Source organism: Triturus cristatus, chromosome 5_1 (assembly GCF_964204655.1).
Source record: "Triturus cristatus chromosome 5_1, aTriCri1.1, whole genome shotgun sequence".
In the NCBI taxonomy this organism is placed as follows: domain Eukaryota; kingdom Metazoa; phylum Chordata; class Amphibia; order Caudata; family Salamandridae; genus Triturus; species Triturus cristatus.
Genome location: NC_140587.1, coordinates 520,314,520 through 520,339,168, shown reverse-complemented (window position 1 = coordinate 520,339,168; position 24,649 = coordinate 520,314,520). Strand labels below are relative to the sequence as shown.

At 43.6% G+C, this 24,649-nt stretch overlaps 1 protein-coding gene across 2 annotated transcripts in view; it reads left to right on the top strand.

The window, feature by feature from the left end:
• The first annotated feature begins 16,166 nt into the window (after positions 1-16,166).
• The window catches only part of PKIA (cAMP-dependent protein kinase inhibitor alpha), a 300,663-nt gene continuing 292,180 nt past the window's right edge, over positions 16,167-24,649 (top strand). The window contains exon 1 of one of the 2 annotated variants that reach the window (XM_085605387.1): positions 16,167-16,258. The gene's annotated coding sequence lies outside the window, so the exon portion shown is untranslated. Of the gene's footprint in view, positions 16,259-16,506; positions 16,573-24,649 lie in introns of those variants that run through there. The other variant, XM_085605388.1, reaches the window with a different exon arrangement.

Sequence of the window (24,649 nt, the reverse complement as noted above, 5' to 3'; positions counted from 1 at the left end):
AAGTGTGCAAGTAAATTTGAAGAGTTCTTTTCAAAAGTCAACAAGGATGTTGTTGGACTTGGCCCTTTTGCAGGGTTATCCCCAAACATTTTGCTTCATCCTCTTATTTTTTCCTGACCTGTTGTTGCTAGCTATAAGACTCTGGGCACTATACCACTGCTAATCAGTGCTTAAGTGCATATGCTCTCTGTGTAAATTGTTATTGTGATTGGTTATCCATGATTGGCATATGTGATGTACTGGTAAGTCCCTCGTAAAGTGCACTGGGTTTGCCAGGGCCTGTTAATCCAATGCTACTAGTGGGCCTGCAACACTGATTGTGCCAACCACATGAGTAGCCCTGAAAAGGTCTCTCAGACCTCCCGCTGCAGTGTCTGAGTACAGTTTTAAACTGCCATGTTGTCCTGGCAAGTGCACCCACTTGCCAAGCCCTAACCTTCCCTTTTCCTACATGTAAGACACCCCTATGGTAGGACAAGGTACCCCATGGGCAGGGTGTAGTGTATGTGAAAGGTAGGACCTATACTGGTGTGTGTAACATGTCCTGATAGTGAAATATAGTGTATTTCATTTTTCTCTATTGAAAGGCTATCTGCCCCATAGGATAGCATGGGAAACACTTGGTAACATCTTACACGTATAACTTCCCAATGGGACAAGATGCCGAAATATAGTTTAGGCTCTCTGAACTCAGAATTTAATAACACATAATTTAGTAAAGATGTTTTTTAAATTGTGTATTTGAAAATTCCACTTTTAGAAAGTTAATCAACAGACAAATGCCAGTACTGATAATCTTCCAATCAACCAGTCATCTTTAAGATCACACACTCTAATTACTATGATCCTTTACATTTATTCAGACAATAATTTTTAATTTTCAAAAAAAAATTGTAAAACATTATTTTCATCACTACTCATCAATTTATACAAATTTCATCAAAATCACTGACCTGACAATAAACAGAGACAAACTCACTTACAAAACATACAACACTGAAGAAATCACATTTACAATAAACACTACAATCACAACAACTAAAACAATCAAATATTTGTTTTTCTCTTTGGTTCAGTACAGATAAAGATGAAGATTAAACAATACAGAAATTATGACTGTCAGCCCTGTAGAGTACCTTCCACAAAAAAATGTTTGATATTTTTTCTTACAAGGGCATACCACCAAACAGTGACCCTACTGAGCTTAAAAGAGATTTTTTTATACCAATTTTGAGTGTCTATAATTTAATTGCACATGAGCAACAGTGGTATACTTTGTACAAAACACTTGTTTGGCTAAGGAAAAAATGTTGACGTGTTTCGAACCTGTGCAGATGTCTTTAAGGGTTCGCCTCAGAACTCAGAACAAAAAGAGTTATTTTTCCTCTCCACAAGTAGTTACTTCACTTTCTGTGTGACCTCTCCTTTGCTGAACTATCAGCTATGAAGCCTATCCGTAGCCATCTTTATTTCTTTCCTCGTTTCAGAAATCAAATTCACCTATTTTGCAGACAAGGTTTCCATCAGCGGCTAAGCGGCACAACTCCGTCTCGGTCTGACCTCAATTGACGAGCAAAACAACTTGCCAAGCTCAGATGAGAGATTGGCTGAATTTAGAGTAGTGGGAGGAGTTTTCCTTGCACCTCAATAGAGCCTCTCTCCCTTGCACAATGCTGTATCCACCCCCTGTAGTCATACAGCACCCAGTGAGGACAGAACTGGTTTGGACTGGGCTTAGAGAGCCTTGCACAAAGAGAACAAAGATATTTTGAGGTGTAAGTATTGTACCTGAAACCCCAGAACTTTAGATTAATTTTGGACTCATGAGGAAACTTTGCCAAGGAGAAGATCTGAAGAGCTGTGAGGAGGAGTACTGCCCCTTTGCTGTGTGCTGTGTGGGGTTGGCCTGCTGTTGCTATTTCTGCCAAGGAAAGGACAAAGTCTGGAACTTCCCTGTTAATCTGCTTGAAGAAGAACTCCAGGCGCCTGTGTGTGCTAGCCTCCTGTTCAGAAGTAACAGGGACACAAAGTCTTCACCCCCAGCTGCCCTCAACTCTGCTGCTGAGAGTTCTGACCTGCTAGGAGGTGCCTATTCCAGTTGTGGGCCTCTGGAGGTTGTCCGTGCTGCTGAAGCTGAAAGAAAAAGAACTGAAGAAATTGACGCAACGCTCTTCTTGCGGCTGTTTTTCCAACGCAGCACGGCCGTGCAAGAAGAATCTCAACGAATCGCCGTGCCGTTGCAGAACAGACACAGCGCCAGTCGCGGCTGCAAGAATAGACGCATCGAGGGATCGCGGCTGAAGAAACCAATGTAGCGCCGTTCAACGCCACTGCATTGATCGCCAATGCATCCCGGATTTCCATGCAATGTACCGGTGCAGCAAGTTCTCCCGATTCATCACCCTCGGACCAGAATCGTCTTAGAGTAGACACATCACTTCCCCCTACAGACCGAATTTGAAGCATCACTTCTCTTGCGTACAGCACAACTTTCACATCCCCTCCCCAAGGTGTCAGGAACTGACGTATCTCTTTGATTCTCGATGCTTCCCATCTCTGCGACTGTTTAGCCTTGTGAATTTTGACGCATCTACAGGTACTTTTGAGAAATAACGCATCCATAGTTTTCTATGGACCAAGTTTTTTTAAACCTTTTTAAAGTCATATTCTTATTACATGTATGTTGAATTTTGATGTTCTGGTCTTTTTGAGTTAGACAAAGATACTTTATTTTTCTAAACTGGTGTGGTGTCCATTTGTGGGGAAATCACTGTATTACTGTGTGTTTTGAGGACAAATACTTTACACATTGCCTTTAGGATAAGTCTGTCTGCACGTGCCAAGCTACCCAGGGGGTGAGCAGGGGTTATCTAAAGTGTATATCCCCTTCCCTGACTAGAATCAAGGGTCCCTATTTCAACAAAGGTAACTACAAATGCCAACTAGACACCCCCATTTCTAACAGACAGATTTTGACTATATTACAATATATGATTTAATGTTGAGTGTATATAACGACTCCCCTTTATGCAGCCAAACGATGATAGCACTAATTTTGCTCTGTCAACGCTATACCCTCTATCTTGAAGAATTGTGCATATTTAAATACTGAAGTGTAAACTTTTATACTTCAACATCCGTTTTTGTCCTGTACAAATGTGTCCATGATTTCTGTTACTGAAATCATCCTTTTCAAGGTAAATGTAGTATTTTCTCTAAATCGTTGCCTTTGAAATTAGGCACGATGGCTTTTGAATCTGTTTTTTAATTTACAATTCATTGATTTGTAGCCTCTCTAAGTAAAAATATGCTATTAGACTAGTCTTCACCCTGCATGGACTTTCATGTAAACATTCCTCCTATTCCTTAAAGAAATCAATATAATAATATTTGGATTACAGAAAAGGTACTATTTATAAGTCTTGTGTTACTCTTCTGATATTCAGATAGTATGTGTTCAACTGGGCTCTCCAGAGAATAACTCCAGATGGCAATAGATGGCTACCAGATTGCCACTAAGCCATTAAGCTGTCTAATAAAGTGAATGCTGAGGATCACTAACCATCATCACTCAAGGTATTATTTCTGGAAGAATAAGTTGGCGTCACTTATGTTCCCTTGATTGTTTGGGTAGATGTGGTCAACACTCCAGGGCTTATGTCAAGATGTCAAGAGAGGGTAGTTTTGTTCAGTCCAGGGAGAGTGCAAAATATAATCCAAGCAACATTAAAGTATCAATGTAAACACTGGGTAGAAATAGTTAGGACCACATTTCCATAAGAAAAACATTTTTTGGTTTGCTAATAACTTTGACACCATTTGACGAGTCTTCACCCAACGTTCCAAAACAAATGTCATCCACCTCAACAGCAATACTGCAAAAACTGCTGAATGGAGAGAATCGTTCCGGGAACCCTGGAATAGCGCGGGGGTGATTGCTGGTGCCTTGCCTTGCCCTGAAGTGCTCGCCACAGTGTCGCTGCTGTCCTGCTGGGTGTCCCTGCCGTTGTTGTTGCCGCATCTCCATTCAGCGGCCCCGGCGTGGGAAGACCACAACTCCCAGGCGCCCTAGCGCCATTCTGACGCCTGCTAAGCGCCCGGAGGCGCTCAAAAGAACGCCGCTCCTTCCGCGTCGCGGGACGCGCGCGGGCGGGCGCCGGACGAAGCCCGGACCAAGGGCGGGCCCGTTTGAGCCCGTTAGAGGCCGTGTAAGGTCGGGTCGGGCCCACCCTCTGCGAAGAACCTTGGAGTAGAACCCTGGAGATCCTCACCAAGGTCAGTCACGCCAACGCAATCCCTCACAGTGTAATACATAGTTAAAGTGTCCTGCAAAAGATGTCTGCTGTTCCCGATACGAGACGAAAGTCTCTGGTTGGCACACTCGATCAATTCCTTGTAAGGGTATCATCCATATTGGACAAAGAGATTGACTACACCGAAAAACGTTTGTCACTTGGTCCCTTCACAGACAAGCGCTCCTCACTGGGCCACCTCATTCATGCCCATTCCCCGTTGCATAATGCAGACCAGATCCCAGATAATGATGTGAGCATAATGCTGGTAGCACCGGGTAATGTTGATGATGATCTTTCCCCACAGAGAAATGTACCCCATTGTATTCCAGCCTCTGAAGGAGCCAATCTCAATACCAGGAAAAAAAGGGGCCAACCAAAGTCGCCACGACAAACTGATGTAACTGAGAGTGTAAAGACTCGCTCCACTTTGAACCCTAAATATAAGAAAATTTCCCCAAAGAGCAAGGAAAGTATGAAAACAGAGAGATCCAAAAGGAAACGCAAAGAACCACCAAACAATGCCCTAACCGCTAAGTCTAGGAGAATAACTCCTGCGGACATTGTTGAAAAATCAACCACATGCCTAGAAGTAGCTTTGGAGAATGGGAAAGAGAGTGCCCAAATGTCTCATGTATCCCCCCCCCCCGAGGAACAGCACAATGTGGGCGATGATTTCTGGGAGAAAATAGAGGCAATATTCTTTAAAACGTGCCAACCAATCTATGATAGACTTGAGGGGATTGAAAATAGACTATCCTGTTTGGAGCTGCAGTACTCGGCAGCACAGTCACGGCAGAATAAAACTAGTAAATGCCGGGCACGTGATAATTCACCTACAGTTATGCCCCCTAATAAGAATGCCACTATTATCAATGCTATACCCACCATCTCTACATCTAAAACAAGTACCAACTCACAAGAGTCGGGTCTGGTAACCCGGGGCACCACCAAGACTATTACACTAGGTAGTACCATGAGTGGGGGGAAGGGTCCTGCTGGAGTACATAGTGACCTGGTATTAAAACATCCGGGCAGGGAAGTATGTAGAGACCCAGTGATAAGAAAACTCCCAAACATACATCTCCCTCTAGAGTCTAGACCCTATGTGATAATACTGGTAGGAGTCAAGCCCTTGGGTACTGATACTAGGGAGGATTACGGGGAATTGAGGAACAAATGTGTTTATTGGTTAAATTGTAATCGCCCCCTGCCTCCAAATGTCTCAACAGAAATCCTTTTTGTGCGCCGGGTAAACTGGGTTGGTTCATCGAAGAAAACGATAGAAGGTGATTGTATCATAATTAATTTTAGAGACACCAAGGCAGTGGAGCATATTTGCCATTGGCGAAACCCAAGTTCCTGCAGTCCAATCCTTTCACTGCCTTTGTCCTTCTTCTATTGCAACAACCAACCACGCGACTTAGTGGGCTCTGGCCAGAGAGATAACAACTGGCGGCCTAGTAATCCAAGTGAACCCAATATGCAGCACAAGACAATCGGGTCTTCCGGATTGGAAGACTGCGATTGACGACTAAACTCTCACTATAAAAAGAATAGTACATGTGAATCCGTTATAACCCCCGGGGAAAAGCGGGTAGTATGTTCTACTTTAACAGAGAAAGGTGCGTTTAGTAAAAACCCTATCATGGAAACACCACTAGACCAGCGCCAGAAGGGGGCAAAATCACTATTAACAAGTGAGCCTGGGGTGCTAGTATCGCCTAGTTGCACTGTAGCCTTGGTTGGCTCTGATGGGAAAGCCGCTTCTGGCGACACATTCAACTCGAGTACTATTGGTAGCAATGACTCGGTCTACCCACAGAGAGAAAGCCCAAGCTCATCACGATTGAGCTTAGGACTAGATAATGGAGGTTGTGCCGAGAGTGGCCCATTGACCATAATATCTTGGAATATAGCCGGCCTAGGCCCAAAAATGGCTGATCCTGAATGGTTGGGTTTTATATCCAAATTTGACATATGTCTCTTCCAAGAGACATGGCTACTAGCCCCCCTTATATGTATTGGATTCCTCAACTTTCATATCCCAGCCATAAAAAGCAAAAGAGGCCGGCCGTCTGGCGGGCTAACTATATGGCTAAAACAAAATTTAGGATGCCGAGTAACCCAAAGTCCCTGCGTGAGTGATGATATTTTATCTGTAAAGATTGTCCCGAAGTCTGGGATTAACTTAGAAATTTTTAATGTCTATGCGCGAGGTATTCCTGGGGGAAAACGGTCCCCAGTTGTTCATTCACTGGAAGAAACAATCGATTCCCTACCCTCTAATATCCTGCCTATTATAGCAGGTGATTTTAACACATCGTTCGAACCACTATACTTAGATGACATAACGCAGCTTACAGAGGAAGAAGATGCTAAATGGGGAATTCCACCACTGGAGATTGTACCAGCAAAAAGGTGGACGGAGGCCGCAATCCAATTAAACGGCCTCTGTTTAGGCAATCACATGAGAGCAGCAAACGGCAGAAGTCCGTCCGACAAATTAGGTGCAAACACCTTTGATAACGGACGTAGGGCTAGTAGGATTGATTACTTATTGATCCATGTACAACTCTGGACCCACTTTAAAGATATGGAGGTAGTTAGTCGGCAAGAGAGCGATCACCATCCACTAGTCTCGTCATTTAATGCGTCCTTGCTCGGTTGTTCATCCCCAGTACAAGCCACGTATGAGTCTGAGCATCTCCTGTCTAACAATACACGTTATCTAAAATGGGACCGGATTGCTGAGGACCCAAAGACTGTGCAGGCAATAAATGGAGAAGCACTTTCTGCTCTAAAAGTATTGGGTGTACAAGTTGAGGGCCCAATTCCATCTTATCTAGTGGCAGAAATCCATACCAGGCTTTTTGCGAGTTTGCGGAAATACTTTCTTAAACCCATCTCCGGTAGAAATCCAAAACCCCAAAAAAAAGAAGGCTGGTACAACAACGAGTGTCGGGAAGCCCGGTTAGAGCTTGGCAGTGCACTCAAGTCGAAAGATGCATCGCTTGTAAGGACTGCCAGGACCCGATATGGGAAGACATTGAAAGAGGCAAAGGTAACCTGGGACACCGAAATGTGGAAGGATCTACTGGATGCTTCTAGGGATAAGAATAGTAAAGCTTTCTGGGATACATATAAATGGGGCAGGGGTGGAATTGCAGAGCGGCCGCAAAACAATGTGGCACAAAATGACTGGGTTGATTACTTCAAACCCCAGTACGCCGCACCATGTGAAACCAGCCCTTGTGAGATCTCTCCATCTGTAGCTTACACAGAGGCCCCGTTTATAATAAAAGATGTAAATAGAGCCTTGGACAAAGTGGTCAGAGGAAAAGCCCCTGGCATGGATGGTATCCCTGCAGACATGTTCCTTAACAATAGAAGTCTTTGGTCTAGTTATATTTTGGAACTTGCAAATGCAATTGCCCAGGGAGCTGACATCCCGTGTTCATGGAAGGGCGCTGAAATCGTCCCAGTATATAAAAAGGGGGATAAAACAAAGGCAAGTAACTATAGGCCAATCAGTCTAATCGACTCGATCCAAAAGATTATAGGCCGCTTGTTCCTCCATAAAATCCAACTCTGGATTGACGACCATGACATTTTGAGCCCAATGCAGGCAGGGTTCCGTTCCCGGATAAGTACCATTGACCAAGTCTTCCGTTTTGCCAACATATACTGGAAGACCGTGGTCCTGGGGAGGGGTGCTCTTTATGCAGTATTCGTGGACCTAAGGGCCGCCTTTGACCTGGTCCCAAGGAGCAGGCTGTGGCAGGTTTTGGGGGAAATGGGTATTGCTCCTGAGCTCCTTTCCGTGATTGTCCGCTTACATGAGGGAAACGTTGCCCGAGTTCGGTGGGGGGGCATGGGAGAGGTGACTGAGGACTTCCCGGTCGGCAGGGGTGTGCGGCAGGGGTGTGTCCTGGCACCGACCCTCTTCTCACTGTTTGTCGACGGGGTGGTCGGTCGGCTCTCTTTAACCCCGACCGATGCACCTGCTCTGGCTGGCGAACGTATTCCCATCCTCATGTTCGCGGATGACACGTTGATTATCTCTAAGACCCCTAGTGGCCTATCGAAGGCCCTCCGGTGTTTTGAAGAATTCTGCACTGCAAGGGGCCTGGAAGTAAACACGGGAAAAACCAAATTTATGTCATTTAATGGATCAAAATCCTTCAAGGGGAAAATATTCATGAATAAGTTACCCTTGGAGGAGGTTACCTCATTTACTTACCTGGGGATTGCGTTACAAAAAGATATGCGCTGGGATTGCCAACTTGACCGTGCTATCTTGCAACATAAACAAAAGTCAGGGGCTCTTCTATCCAGGTTTAAAAACTCACTAACTAAGCCAATCTCCCCAGTTCTGGAAATCTATGGAACGTCGGTCCTGGGCTCATGCCTTTATGGGGCCGAGCTCTGGGGCTTTACCAACCTGAATAGGCTGAAGGCCCTAGAAAATGCTTTTATCCGCAAAATCACAAATCTTCCACCAAGTACGCCATTGCGCCCCCTACTATTGGATCTTGGCAAAAAACCCCTAGAACATCTGGCGAGGTTACGTCCAATATTATATTGGCGTAGACTCTGGTGCACTGATGAACTCTTGCACTATAGGAGCGGTTTTGTGGATATAATTGAATCCGATAAGTCCCAAAAAATATCCTGGCTGCTTGAGATCAAATCCATATTAGGCAGTTTAGGCCTGAATGAACTCTGGAAAAATCCGACAAGTGCAGCTTTTCCTCCGAAAGAAAAGCTGAAAATGATGTACTGGGAATGGGTTTATAAACTAGAAATTGCCCAAGGCCTTTCCTCTCAATTAACGTCCCGCTTCCTAGAGTTCAAATTCCAACCCCTCAAAGAGAAGTTCTGGGACATCATTGAAAAAACCACTGATCGCAAGCTATACTTTCAATTGCGGGTGGGTACACTACCCGTTGCAGACTTCACCTCTAGATGGGGGGGAGCAGGTACTAACAAGGATAGGTGCTTTAGATGCGTAGACGAATGCGAAAATATAGGTCATGTACTATTCTTCTGCCCATTGTATGCAATTCCGAGGGAAAAATGGATAAAACCAATTTGCAAGCTGATGGGCATTAAAAGATATGCTATTGCCCTTCGCATTTTATGCACCGACCCTGCACCTCCGATCTGTGTAGCCGTAGCTAAGTTTATAGGATGGGCCTGGGGCATAAGGTTAAAAGCTTTGAAACTTAATGTTAATTTCTGACCCATAAATAACCTAACATCCTGTTAACATTACCCGCTGCTGTTATTATCATAAGTAGGATTCAGGGTGCCCACAATGTTATATTATGTTATTCCCTGTGCAATTTAAGCTGATATGAGCTGGTTCGAATTTTATGATTGTGGTGCTCTTTTTTAACTGTTTTTTCTTAAAGCATGAATTAGCTTGACGGACATTGGAAAATTTAATTGGAATTTTACCCTCTTTTTAGGTAATTTATATAATTGTAAATAAATGTTTGTATTGTGCTTTTATGTCTTAATTGCCGAATAAAGCTGATTGAATTGAATTGAATTGAATGGAGTTACACAAAATTTGCCAGGAAGCTAGATTTTGGTCCATAAAGTGTCTATTGTGATTTGGTGTAAATCCTTTCAGTAGTTTTTTGGGAAATTGAAGCTCAAAAACGTTGCATATTTCACATTGCCAATTATCCATGGAGCCAACAGATCTGTCTGAAGATAAGATCTGATTGGCTGCTACCACATCAAAAAAAAGTGGCAGAAGCCATTTTAGGACTCAGTGACTGAGTCCCCTGTCATAGAAATATGTTAATAGAAAACATATAAGGAGGTCTTACACCTACACCTGGTGAGATCCCCTACCCCCTGGGCCTAAAGCTGATTTTTTTTATTAATTGACACCGCGTATATGTGTAACTTCATTGGCACCAATTTTTAATAAATGCCGATCTCCCCATTTTCTTTTTAGTAAACCCCCGGTATGGGCTAGGGCCCAGAGGGGTGGCGCATACATAATTTTGGGGAAAGGGGCATCTGTCCCCCATCCCCGAGCCTTGAAGAGTTCTGTGGGGACCCCATCTACCAGGGCTGATAATTCATATTAACCCCTTCAGTGCCCATGACGAGCTGGACTCGTCATGGGCTGCGGTGGCGCTGTGCCCATGACGAGTCCAGCTCGTCATGAACTCCGCCCGCTAATGCAAGGCGCGGCACTGGGCGGGGAAAGGGGCGGGCATGCAAGGGGTTAAAGGGAAGAGGCCTGCAGCACCCCTCTCCAAGCCTTGGTGAGGTCCTGGGGACACCATCCCCTGGGGCTGATAGTTTATATTTAGGTCAAGGGGCACACAGCCCCACTTGCTGTGCCTTAGAGAGGCCCCATGGATGCCATTCCATAGGGTGGATCCTTTCAAGAAGGGAAGGTGGCCTGCTGCCCACCTCCCTGGGCCATTGATCGAGCCCCGAGGGCCACATCCCCCAGGGCCTGATATTGTTGCAGTGTCCCGGAGACCCCTTCACCTGGGACGCTATAATTCCTTGCTCAGAAGAGTATGGGAATACCCTGCCTGCACTCTCCCTTGTAGGGAACAGAACTTTTCTCCTGCTTTGGAGAGAGCAGTAAAAAATGCTTCTTCCGCTTGGAGGGGAGCAATGTAATTGAGCCAGCTTCTGCCAGGCACAAAGTATGGTGCTGACTGGGAATATGGAATGGACTGTGAGGTCCCTGGGACACGCGCAGCTCCCAATGGGAGAGACATTGTGTTTGCCCTGGAAGGCACTAGGGCACCCACCAATGAAGTAAGTCGCCGGCTCTGGCAAGTGGAGAAAGCAGGGGTTGGGTGGACCCTGGAAAACCCAAGCAGCCTCCACCTTACTGTGAATGTGGGTGCCCTGAAAAGGCACAAACGCACCTACTAGATAAGAACAAATTAAAATTACCAGCATCCGCCACATTAGAGGCTGGGAGACGGCAGGGGCCAAGGAAGCCTTGAGGCTCCACCTGCTGTGACCAATGTGTAGACATGGTGCAGGTACCCCAACAGGCATCCAATTCTTTTTTAAATGTAAAAAATGAATAATGCATGAGCGGCAAGAGCCACTCGTTTATTATTCACTATTCGGACAAGGTGTTCCCCATAATGCCCCAAGAAAATTTCAAAGAGTATATTTTCTTGCTGATTTTCCCCCTAGAAGGGGCAGGAGCACCGCCAACCTTTTTTTATTGTTGTGGGGGACTGCTGGTATTGCTGCAGCCACCCACCAACATTAACAAAAAGACAGCAAGTCTCCTTGATCGTTGAATTCATGGCCCCAAGAGAGCTTACTGATTTTTTTAAAGCACTCCAGCTAGAGCTGTATGCTCTTGAACTGGAGTGCAGGGACCCCTTAGAGTTGATTCCATAACTGCACATTGTGGCTAGAAAAATGTTTTTTTTAAAGTATCAAACATATTTAAAAAAAATACTTTATTACAATAACTATTATCACACATTGCAGTGTGTGAGTTTATTAAATGAACATTTGATTATAGTTATTGGTGACTTTCTGAAAAAGCCAATTGGTCTGCTATATATATGTTGATAAAGTCAATAGGCCTACTGCTTTTCGTATTCTGACCCTTTGTCAAAGACAGTTGGTCTGCCTTTCTAAAAATGACCCCCGTTATATTGTTACACATAGTCAGTTGAATGCGGCAATGTAGGTTTAGGCATGCAGCCAGGCCCTGCATTACCACCCCACACCCCTGAGTCACAGGCCATACCCTAGGCTCAACCCCGATTCAGCTCATGCACCTACATGAATGGGCTCCCGCACGATGTTGGAAGCAGGTCCTGGCCACAGACCAAGCCCTATGCAGGACCCCCCATTGTGCACTGCTACACCCCTGCTGTTAATGGCAAAAGGCTGTAAGTTGCGAGTGGTATGCCACCCATGAGGTATTGGTAGCCAGTGGGATTTGGGCACTGGGCCTCATGCCACACCCACTGCGATGGCCTTATTACTTTGCAATAAAGAGAAAACATAGATATTCACTGAAAAAAACAATGGTAAAAATGACGCTATAGATAGGAATTGGAATATTATGTTACTTTACATTTAAAAATTTGCAGAAATTCTCTGAAAAAAACAAAGTGTCATTAAAACATACTGTTTTAAACAAACAAAAACACTGAAATTCACCAGGTATATGAATGAATGAATGAGCGAATACGTTTATTTGCATACATTAACTAAAACCATTGCATTACAAAGAAATAAAAACATTTTTTTTGGTGCGATATATGAGGGAAAAAGTTAGTAAAATGCAATTATTAGGTGTCATCAATTGTCTTGGGTCTTGTTTACAAGATTGCGTTTGACAGTTGCACTATGGCCAATCACTTGAAATTCACCAGTTATACTTATCTCATGTAACATAGGGGCATATTATCAAGGACGGCGTTAAAATTATCGCCGGTTTAGCGGCAGAAAACTGCCGCTAAAGCGGTGATAATGGGCTTGATAATATGCCCTGGAGAATTCCAATAGAAGCCCATGTTCACACCAGAACATGGACTTCTATTGGAATTCTCCAGGGCATATTATCAAGCCCATTATCGCCGCTTTGGCTGCAGTTTTCTGCCGCTAAACCGGCGATAATTTTTAATGTCGTTCTTGATAATATGCCCCTATAAGTTGGATACTGAAGTAAGTATAACTCGCGCTCTTGCCATGCACTGATAACTTCCTCACATATTACATCACTCATGACATGTTCTATGCTATCACTGATAACTGAACTGCAACATCTGAAATGAAATCATTCATGACAACACTATGCACCGCAACAATCATCAAATCCAACAGCCCAAGAGCAGATGGGCTTACAGTGGTCGCCATAAAGTACTCTGAATCCAGCTAACAACTAACACACTGGATGAGAAATGCCACACGATATGTCAATTGTATCAGATGAAAAAATTGATACAAATATTAAAACTTGGTTCAGAGAGATAAGTGCTCACCACGTTCGGTCATGCATGACATGAGGCCATTATGCAGCAATGCTTTTGTTTCTTTTTTTAAACGCCATATGAGTTTGTACATATTTTGTGCATAGTTTAGAACATTGTAGCATGTAGGTATATACGATGTATTATTTATAATGTTTGTTGTATAGTTAAAAATAAATTAGCAATAGTGTTCGACGATTATACGTTAGATCATTAACAATAAATGTAATATTAATTCCTCTCATTTGTTTACAAGTATTGATAATAAAAATGTACCATGTTTAAATATACAAAACTATATATTTTTCGATTTTTTTTCTTTGTTTCCGTCAATAAAACGTTAGCCATGAAGACAGATACAGGTGATGGAGCAGGGTCTTAAGAAAATAAAACCTGCTCGGATTAACTCCCCAATAACATTTACTAATAGTGTGCTGTGTGAATAATATGAACCAACACAAACACAATGGGGAAATGCTTTGCACATGCGTGCACTAATGCTAAGACTAATGCATGAAAGACAAGGCCGCATTATTGTTCAGTTTTTAAGTTTAATAAAATAATGCTGCTTTTGCACAATCATGCTCCTACTAGGAAACATAACATTGGGTTAGTACAATGGTGGGAGGTAAACAGTGTGAAGTACATTTCGTAAAATTAATAATGTTTGTGTTCTATTCATTATAGAGAAAACGCATGGGCCTACATTTCTGCATGTCTGTAACGGGTTAAAGGGAGAAAGTCATTTAAAATGCTGAAAATCAAGCTCTGACAGAGAGTGGAGAGATGGCAAAAGCTACTAACCTTCAAAAAGTACATTGCGTGTCTGCCAAGTAACGGAAAGACGGACATGAGAATGAAAGGAAGTGTACAAACTTCTTCCGTCGGAAACGGCAGTGCTGAATAAATAAAATGTAGAAATTTGTAACATGTTGCCTTCTAGATGAAATGTGTGGATAGTGTAATGTGAAAGTATACTAGACAAAGGACACAAAGAAAATGTGATCATGACGATGGTGGTGTGATAGAACACCCCCCGAATCAGCCAATGAGAGATTGAGTTTTCGCAAATGTTTTAACTACTGAGGGTTGGACATGTGGGTTTTAGGGTATAATTGGTGTGCCCTGGAGGGTGTGGTTAGCAAGCAATTGGGAAGAAGCTTAGAGGGAGATCGTCGCTGTCCATCAGTTTACTGATGCCTACCTATTTCCTTTTCTTGTCCTGTTAATTTTTGTTCCCTGAATCTATCTTGGGGGATTTGATTTGATTTTATAATTTTATATAGCGCTGATTCACCCAGAAGGGTATCTCTGCGCTTGCAACAGCGGACTATCAAGACTAGAAGAGGTATGTTTTCATCAGCCTTCTAAAACATAGGAGGGAAATTTCCGTGCGGAGATATTGGGGAAGGCTGTTCCAAAACAAAGGAGCCAGGTACGAAAAGGTGACCCCTACTATCTCCGTGGCCAGGGGGTGGTATTTCACTATTTCTTTAGGTTCGTATCAGATAAATGAATAATACTTTGCATAATATTTTGCAAATGTATTTTGTCTCTGAAACTTTTGTCTCTTTGCCAATCCACTCCTTCATGTGCATTTATTCATTTTGATATGAGTTTGACACTGATTGCATTGAAATATGTTCTCTTTCTCCCCGTGATTAATGCTTTGTTTGCCTTGTGATTTTTTGTACATGTATGAGCTCTTATTTACATTATTTGGTGATAAACACAATTAACTTTACACTGAATTTGTGGTTATTTAGTGAGATAGATAGATAGTTATTATTATTACAAATTCTCAACTTTAGGTTCATCGGCCAGAGGAAAGAAGTTGGGATGCAGCCTCAGTAAGTCATTTAGAGTGTGAGAAACGATCCTACATAATGAACAACTGATTAATTAGTGTTCATTTAGACTTGAAACTAAAATACAGCGTCATTCAGCGGTTCATGTGGGGTGAATGCGTATGGGGCCGTGCTGTGTTGTGTTATAACTGATTATCGATCCCTGATTGGCACAGGATCACAGGCTAGGCATAGAAAACCATTAGAAACGCGTGCCGAACCAGTAGAAATATGTTCACTCACTCAGGTGTTCAAAACTGAGATGCATGACAGTTTTAATGGAAGCGCCTTGCAATGTGTGCACGTGAAAGGGTGCTAACTAATACTAAATGTTAAGGAATTAAGCGCGTGGTGCTGATATTATCTGCAGGTGACCCCTTCCCATTCTAGCAGGACCAACTGAGCATCTCATGCTTTCGAAGCCCATTCATTAAATCTAATTACATTTGGTAATAGTAACTCTCGTCGGCCTGCGCTTAGAAGTTGTAAAACGATGACACTACAGGCTATGTAAAAATAAAGGGGCAGATTTACCATCCCCTTGCGCCACTTTTGCGTCACTTTTCCCATGTTAAAAATGACGCAAGGGCCTTGTAAATAAGCCCCAAAGTGTTTTTATATGACCGGATTTCAGTAAAGGCGTTTGGTTGTTGAAGCAGTGGATGCCCGCAGTGACATCAGGTAACCTCTTTGAGAACATTTGCTTGCTGGATTAAAGGAGAACGGACAGTGCGTAATAGAGCGTGCCGAAGGGTGTTCCAGTCTGTCTGGGTATAAAGTATGAGCCCCTCTGGGTGCCCCTGCAACGAGGAGAGGGGGGTAGTGCCCTCCGTCACCGAGATTAGGAGGAACATGCAAGCTAAGTGCCCCTTGGGCCGTCTGCAGAGGGGCACTCGGCACCACCCAGAGAGGGGGGGGGGTTGGTGCGCCGCCTCCCAGAGCGAGAGCAGAGGCAGACCCCGGCCAGCTGCTGCTTCTGCTGCGGCTGTGCCGCCCAGCTCTGTCACGCGCACTCTCCGCCCTGCACACACGTATAGCACAGAGGCACACATGCCAGGCTGGCCGCGCATGGCCTGAAGGCGGCGCACCAGGAATCCTCCTCGCCCGGGAGGTAATTAACAAGGTAGGTGACATGGCTGAGCCATAACTCTTCCCGGCTGCCAACGTAAAGAGTGGCCGCGGCGGTGTTTATCCACACCGTGTGCCTTTTGCCTGGCAGCGAGGAGACTGTCTAGGCTGCCCACCGCTGCCACTGCGAGCTGCTGTCCCGCAACGATGGGCGGACCGGTCTGTGTCTGATTACTGTGTACCAGGGAAAGGCGATTATGCACCATCTGGGGGTTATTAAATGCTGATGTTGATGTTCGTTCCGGCCGGAAGCCTCCGTGTAACCAGCATGCCAACCTACCAGCGAGTTAGCAGCGGTTCACCTGACAGGTGTGTTATTCAAAGGATATCTCACGCTGAAGAGACACTTGGAATTATGCATTGCCTGAAGTGAAGGGGTAATACTTCCAGGGACGGGGCTGCCCAGTATTTTGGCGCCGAGTGTAGGTCGTGGGACAAGTGTCTGCACTTTAAAGGTGAGTAGACTGGACTGGGTGAGGGGTCTCTTCTCGTGTAAAGAGACAGTGCAGTAAACGGTCCATCGCATCTCATGACGTATAAGATAGCTTTAAAAACATAATATGCATGTCTGCGCCTCTGGTTTTGATACCGTGACTGATTTCCCTTTAATTAAATGTCCACGCATGTAGATTGAAATATTTCGTTTAGGCTGTTTGTTCAGAGCGCGAAACCAACAAAATAAACGGAAGGCAAAGCAGATTTTCCACCCGTTAATTGGCCCAAATCAGTTTTATTGGCAGCAACAGGCATATAGAAAGCCTCCATCGCTGGCACAAAGGGGTAACTAATTGCTCCAGCCGGTGACAGCGTGCGCTGCGAGCACAGCCACTATACAGGAAGCTGTGAGTTCGCTGGGCGGTCTCTGTGGACCACACACACTGTTGCCAAGCAACAGGGTCTGTTTCCCTTAGAATTACATAGGAAAAATCCGAAGAAAATAGGGAATGTAGAAATGCCAATGCTCTGTAAGGAACACTCTCATTTTGATGTGAACTGCAGTTAATACACTCGTTCTCGCCACTTCGAGAGCACAGGTGGTGCCCCGCTTGCACACAGGAGAGGCGCTGTTAACCAAAGTCTAGTAAAGTGTGACTTGGTGCCTTACGAGAATTTACCTGAGGTGCTTTAAGTGCAGCTACACGTGCTGGATTAGTTGGTATGAAAAACATTTTTTTTGGGGGGGGGGGGGCTAGCTTTTACCATCTGTGTTAAAAGTCGTTCTAGCAAGGGCTGACTGGCTTCAATACAAACCATAAACTGGGATGCGCCCTGAGTGATTACCAGCGGCGGAGATTAATTGACCCCCCCCCCCCCCCCACCACCCCCATCTGATTTTTCTTCCTCGATGGCTGCAGGAACATACGCTAAACACACCGTGCCTTTCGGGCGTACTCTGCTGCTGTGGACGTACACATCCCATCATCTCTCAGAGAGATTTTACAATGGGGACCCCAGGGAGAAGACGGGCCCGTGACGGTGTCTGGCAGCCGTACACATGTTAATGCCAACAGTTTGCTGGCGTAAAAAGGCTCCGCTGCCAGCCATGTTTTTGTTTTCAGACTGCCGAGCGTAGGAAGCCTGTGTTGAAATGCGTGCCTGAGATGTGGCAGTAGAACTGCAAACATAGAAGGCAGCGCCAACAACTGTCACAAGCGCTCTAATTCAGGTCTACTATGGAGGGTTCAAATGTGTAATATGCATATTTATCCTTGGTCCACAGAACGTTTCTGCCTCAATCATCGACTTAGATGGGGTATTTACATGCACTTCCAAAGATGCGGACACCTAGTAAGGCGTATTAAAGCCGAGGCATTAGATCCCAATCTAGTATTTAATGCAGGAAGCAACACAGTGAATAACTGCAGACCGCCCGCTGTGACGCTGGGCTGCATCTTTCCTTTTACAACAGCGGGTAGCTGGGGGGACATAGAGGAGGAATGAGTTATTGTATTCTGACGTCGGGTCATCTTAAGTTCATTTTCTAATAATATGTTTCATGATGGCTGCCATGCTCTTTAGTCACAGCAGTGTTGTATAGCAAACACTGCACCACACACGTCACTAACGCTTATTTCAGTAATTCACCAGCCTCGATTTGGGCTATTCCTTAAGAACACATTGGCTCTTTCAGGTTATGTTTTTTATATTTCAGTAAAATTATATTTAAATATATTGCAACGGGGTGCTGTCTTCAGTGGGCCAGAGCACTCAACTCTGGGCCTGCTGAGTCACAAGTCCTCTTCGCCACATGGAGGAACCGGGCATGGGAGGCCATGGACTGTGACAGCGGTTTGCAAGTAGAGGTTCAGGGTCTGGTACATCAGGTGTTTCCAAAATGATTCACCATCAGCAAAGGCTTAAGGAAAGATTCCCAAAAAGAAAAGACTCCAAGAAAGTGAAGAGCCCTTTTTTAGGTCAAGCATAAGAGACTTCTTGTATATACTTTAGTATATACTTATATGGGTATGTACTTTGGGGGCTCTGGAGATCGGCCCTAGGACTTATCTGCTTCCGCTTAGGGACTTTTTTCTGTTGAACTGCCTCTATTTAACTTTCTTAATAGAAAGCGACCAGTAGAGGTCAGTAAAATACCAGAATTGCTTGCTACTGAGGGATTTTTATTTTTTTATTTTTCTGGCAACTGCACCCATTTAATTTTCGTGAAAGAAAACGACCAGCAAAGGTCATTAAAATACCAGAATCATTTTAGCATTCTCTAGATTCCAGTCCATAGAAATTTTCTTCCACGAGCACCCGTGGACAATTAATTTTTTCAAATCTTGTATTTTCAGTGATATGACCACCGAAGTCCCTGATTTTATATTAAAAACAGAGCTTTGGACTATACCATTTCCCGCTGAAAGGCATTATTTCTCTCCATGTTTTCCCATACCTGGTGTGTCACGCAGTTTGGTGCTTACTTTTCCTCCATGTTAAAGAACAGTAGATGTTTCAGCACCCAGGCTAATGTGCTGCATAGCTAAATACATAAACTAAATACATATAAGGTCCCAAAGGCAAGACTAATTGCATTGCAAATGCTTGTCTTCCCTTACTTCAATCTCCTTTGGTTCTTGAGCCCCAGGAAGTGTAAAGCAGATATGTAGGGCAGGATGTACGCTCAATGGGAATTTCTGTCTGTTATAAAGCACCTCTGGGTATATCTGACCTGGCTGAGGCATTACCAAGGATCTGTGTCTTCAGTGTCATGGGCCATCAGCAGCAAAGATGCCACAGCACATTTCAACCAAATCCTAGGAGCATGCTGTCTTCATTGCTTTATTAATCAATTGTGTGAAGTAAAATATAAAAAGTGTACACGATACCAGAGCAAAAGATTCAACTAAGTTCTAATTAAGCAATTCCAAAGAAACTGTGAGGAACAGCACCTTCTGTAGTCCGTTCAGTGTTCGAGTGCAGCAGCGTAATGGTGATTACCCTAGTCCTACAACTGCTCTTCACCTAAGCTTATGGATAAAATGGCCCCTGTATAAATCTGTGGTAGGAGTGACGGAATAGAATAAAAGAAGGCTCTATTCCTAACTGTACCAATCACAGGGACAACTGTGGCAAATGCAAGTGTGGCATTTAGTATACCGGCCTCCCACTTTGGTCTTCCCTTAGAACCTCACTCAAGGGCACCTCATCAATGGGGACTGGACAACAGACAAGCCCTGCTCACAACACAAGGCTGTTTGTACCAAAAGTAATCTACACATGCATGAGTGCTACCAAATGATTTCTCTGGCATACTGTCCAGACTCTTTCTCCTTTGAAACCTCAGACATTATTGAGTGATAGGAGTGTAACACAAGCCCAGAATCCATGCTGTGAAGGGGCAACCTTCATCTCTCCATTCATCCAAAGCCCCGTTAATTTCTGTGACATATGGACGTGTCAGGAGCCCCTCACCACCTTCAACAAGGGGACCCATAATTGTGCATTAAACTACTAATGAATGATTAAAGTCGTGTAGGGAGTAGCATTTCACAGCAAACAACTGGTTTGCGATCAACACTGTCCTATAGCGTGAAATTCTCTGAAAGCTAGCATGGAGAAAGTCAGTGATTATCGGGCACAGACATCCACATGATGCAGTGGATAACAACGTAAAATGTGCTTTAGAGAAGTCCTAGATGGACATCAATTGATCTATGCCAGCAGCAGCCTGTGCGGCATATACAGAGCAGCTACTTGTTAAGGACTAGACGCCCTGTCATTTCTAACTGAAGTAGAGAAAAACTGCACTTGTATCCTAAAAGAGAAGGAGAACTAGGCCACCTTTCTCATTGATGTTTCTTTCAGATATAATGAGCTGTGAACCTAACAGGAGGTGTTTCACTGGTGTCCTTTTGCCACCTCTTGATGAGGGAGTGGAAGGAAACCATAGTTAAGAATGTATTTCTAATTAAGGTTCCTGGAAAAAATGGATATTTATAATGTGTTAAACCTATTTAACTCCATTTTGGACGGCTGGATTTTTGAAGTGTGGTGTGTACTCAAGCCTGCAGAACATTCTAAGCTAAATGTGCTCTGCTCCAATGGTATGCCTTGTTCTAACGAGAAACCTATCTAGAAAATGATCACAGAAAATGTACACCACCCTTTCGTCTCTAATTTATTCAGCGTATTTATTGGGTCTGGGCCAACTTTAATTACGGTGGAGTAATTTCAGTAATTTCTCACTACTCTTGTGATGTGAAATTGCCAAAACTATGGGATTGCAGCCAATCCCAGGGTGCATTTTGCACTAATAAAATAGCGCTAAATTACGCATCTCATGTAATCACGCACAATTTAGATTTTTTTCAGTAATTACGCTAGAGAGAATTACGCCAGTTACGCCCAACACTAGTTTTCAAGTGTTCTGCAAAGAAGTACCCTCTGACCTAAGATACTCAGGAAAAACCCTTTAAAACTACCCCCTTAAATATAAGATGACAGTAGCCCTACACACAGTTTAATAAAGGCAGTAAATTGCCCATTTCATTAATCCACAGTCTTCAGAAAAAAATGTGATGTACAAACGTAATGTTCAAAACAAGTTATAATCAAAATTGTATCATTATTCATAGAATTATATTAAAGAGTTGAATAAAAAAAATAACTAACTCATGCAGCTTATTGTATTATTGTAAAGACTCTAATCAATAACGGTGCATATTGATAGTGTACGTTCAAAGTACCCTAGGGAATTTCAAATCCAGATAGGTCCTTCACCAGGAGCAATGTGAGCATTCAGTAAAGAAAAAACAAAGTTTTACCCATAAAGAACTCAAACTAGTGGTTACATGCCAATACATGCACGCAATTATTGGTTAGATGATAAAAACGAACGTAAGACAAAACAATGGTTACATGAGGATTATATTATGCATTCATTGTTTGAAGGTGTCTCCTTGATATGAATTTAAAGTGTGAAGTATTGTATAAGATGTGTGTAGTATAACCGTTGTTGGTATATGTATACACACCATAACAGAATGGGCGGGATCTCATACAGTGTGGAAATGTGTTCTTCCCTAGCAATACTTGTCTCTGTTACCAAGAGAGCCACATTGACCTGACAGTCAGTTTAAGTAGAAGTTTTATCTCTCTTAAAAAATTAAATTGTCTTATTTAATGTTATCAGGACTGGTGGTGGTGAATGAGATGAAAATCACATCAAAAGAGTGACTTAGATTGAAATGTATAGATCTAAAATGCAACTTTATTTCCCCCTTTCATGTTAAACTGCTATGAGAACTGTAAGTTTCATACAATTTCCAGTCAAAACATACTTTTTTGTTGATAATTAACTTTCCTAGGCTGAAAGAGAAAATTCAATTGACTTATGTTGCAGTGATAAGAAATACTGTTAGGCAGTACAAAGCACCGTTGGGGCTCGTCACAAAGTAAGTTACACCTGTGAGTAATTTACAGCAGTAACTTTACTCTTACACTTTTGATTTTACTCCTTTGGCTATTCCAAAAATAAGATTGCTAAATTAATTAAGAGTGTTAAGAAAAGCGGGGACGACAACCTAACTTACGACTGCAAGTTACTAATAAAATAACCAGTAGTCATCCCAGCACCCCACAAAGATATCCCCTGGTATGGCAGCGCTCTAACAGAGAAAATAATGGAGGCAGGGACTTAAATGTAAACTACAAAAGAAAAAACTGGTAATTTAAATAAAACTTTTTAAGGTAGTTAAATATATAATTATCATTTAATGTGAAACCTATAAATATGATAAACGTTTTTATTTAATTATATAATATTTGAATAACCTATTTTGTGCTTTATTATTAACCTAAAAATACATGCTATTAAAATATAATTAAATAACTTGTAATCACTTCTATACATTACTTTTAATAATTATTGCTGCCTATTAAAAAACAATTTAAACTTGAGAAAAATAATTTTAATATAATTTAATATATTTACATTCATTAAAAATGTATCTAAAATGCAGGGGCTGATTACGAGTTTGGAGGTAACACCACCAGCTCCCAGTGGCAGTGGTTGGGAGAACGCCACCAAGCCGGCAGCATTCTGACCACTGCACTACAAAATGACTGCAGGGATGGAGGTGGTGGAGCAGTGCAGCCAAGGTGGCGGCATGCTTCAGCTCTAGGAGAGATCCTTTAGCCAATCTGGGTGCACTGTTGCCATGCACCATGTTGTGCATTGCAAACAGTTCACACACCGACATTGATGGCATGGGGTGGCAATTTGGGCCCCGACCACAAACCACATGGGCTTATTTGCCCTACGACCCTTTTCTGTGGCCATTTACCTGCTTTTCTGTCAACCTTTTCCTGGCAGTTACACAGCCAGGAAAAGGTTGGCAGTAAGGAAGGTTGTAATTAGGTCGGCGGTTCATGGGCAGGGACCGCCTCCATTGACCGCTGCTGTCCCCACCACAGCAGCCACGATAGCTCAGATCTTGGCTGTGGCGGCAGTCTGGAGGCGGTCCGACGACACAGATCGTAATTGGGCTGTCGGACCACTGAGGAGGCAGCAGTCGGTCTGCCACAAACAGTACGGTGGTGTTAAGACCGCCAAAGTCATAATCAGCCCCTTAGTTATTATTACTGTAGAAATTGTTCTTTAGTTCTACATTTAAAATAAATATATTATCAATTTACAATACTATTTACCCCAAAAATATTTTCACAAACCTTTTAATAACATTTTAAACTTTTCCATTTGAATATCTCCACCAGTGGGATGGAGATCTCTCTGATGGTAAAGTACAGGGAACGTTTCCCTATACTTTGCCATGTGGAGACCACTGCCTCGACTGCGAAGATCTCCCTATAGTAAAGTATAGAGTACTTTTCCTTATACTTTTCCATACAGAGATCTCAAACCTGACAGCTGACTTTCCCTCAGAAATAGTAAAACAAAATTACAGTTATGAAATAAAAATCATTACATTTCCAAACCAAATCAGTTACCAACAAATACTTATTGATTAAATTGACATAGAAACTTAGCAGTTCTGGTGTAGCACTCAAGAGAAATTAAACATTTGGATCAAGAGATTTTAAATACAGGAGCGGCCCGTGCAGGTAAGAGCTGTGGGGCCGGGTTGGGGGGGATTCGACAGACGGCACAAGGGAAAATTAAAAAAATAATTCATTTTCCCTCGTCTGTCGAAATCCCCCATCCACCTGCCCAAACCACCCCACCAATCTCACCTGTACGGCCCGCTGCTGATTAAACATTAAGGGGCCGATTCTGATCCTGGAAAAATGTTCCCCGTACGAATCGTATCCGGATTTTTTACTGTACGAACCGTACAAGTAGCGTACAAACTGCCAAGTACGATTCGCATGGGAAAAAGTCCATACGAATCGCATTGGGAAAATTTCCCCACACGTCCTCGGGTCGGAAAATGTGTCCGACACATCCCCGGACGATTTACCGTACGAATCGGAAAATTGAAGTCCGACCGCGCAAGTACGATCAGTCCCGTCCTTTCGATTTTACAACCGTATGGAAAAAACACCGTGCAGACCGAACTCCTATAGCAACCATGGAGACATATGCCCGCATACGCGCCGAACACCCCACCCCAGACCCCGTATGTACGCGCCGAACACCCCCCACCCCAGCCCCCGTATGTACGGTGCGTACCCCCACCCGTGTATGTACGGTGCATACCCCCACCCGTGTATGTACGGTGCGTACCCCCACCCGTGTATGTATGGTGCATACCCCCACCCGTGTATGTACGGTGCGTACCCCCACCTGTGTATGTACGGGGCGTACCCCCACCCGTGTATGTATGGTGCGGACCCCCACGCCACCCCACCCCCTGTATGTACGGTGCATACCCCCACCCGTGTATGTACGGTGCGTACCCCCACCTGTGTATGTACGGTGAGGACC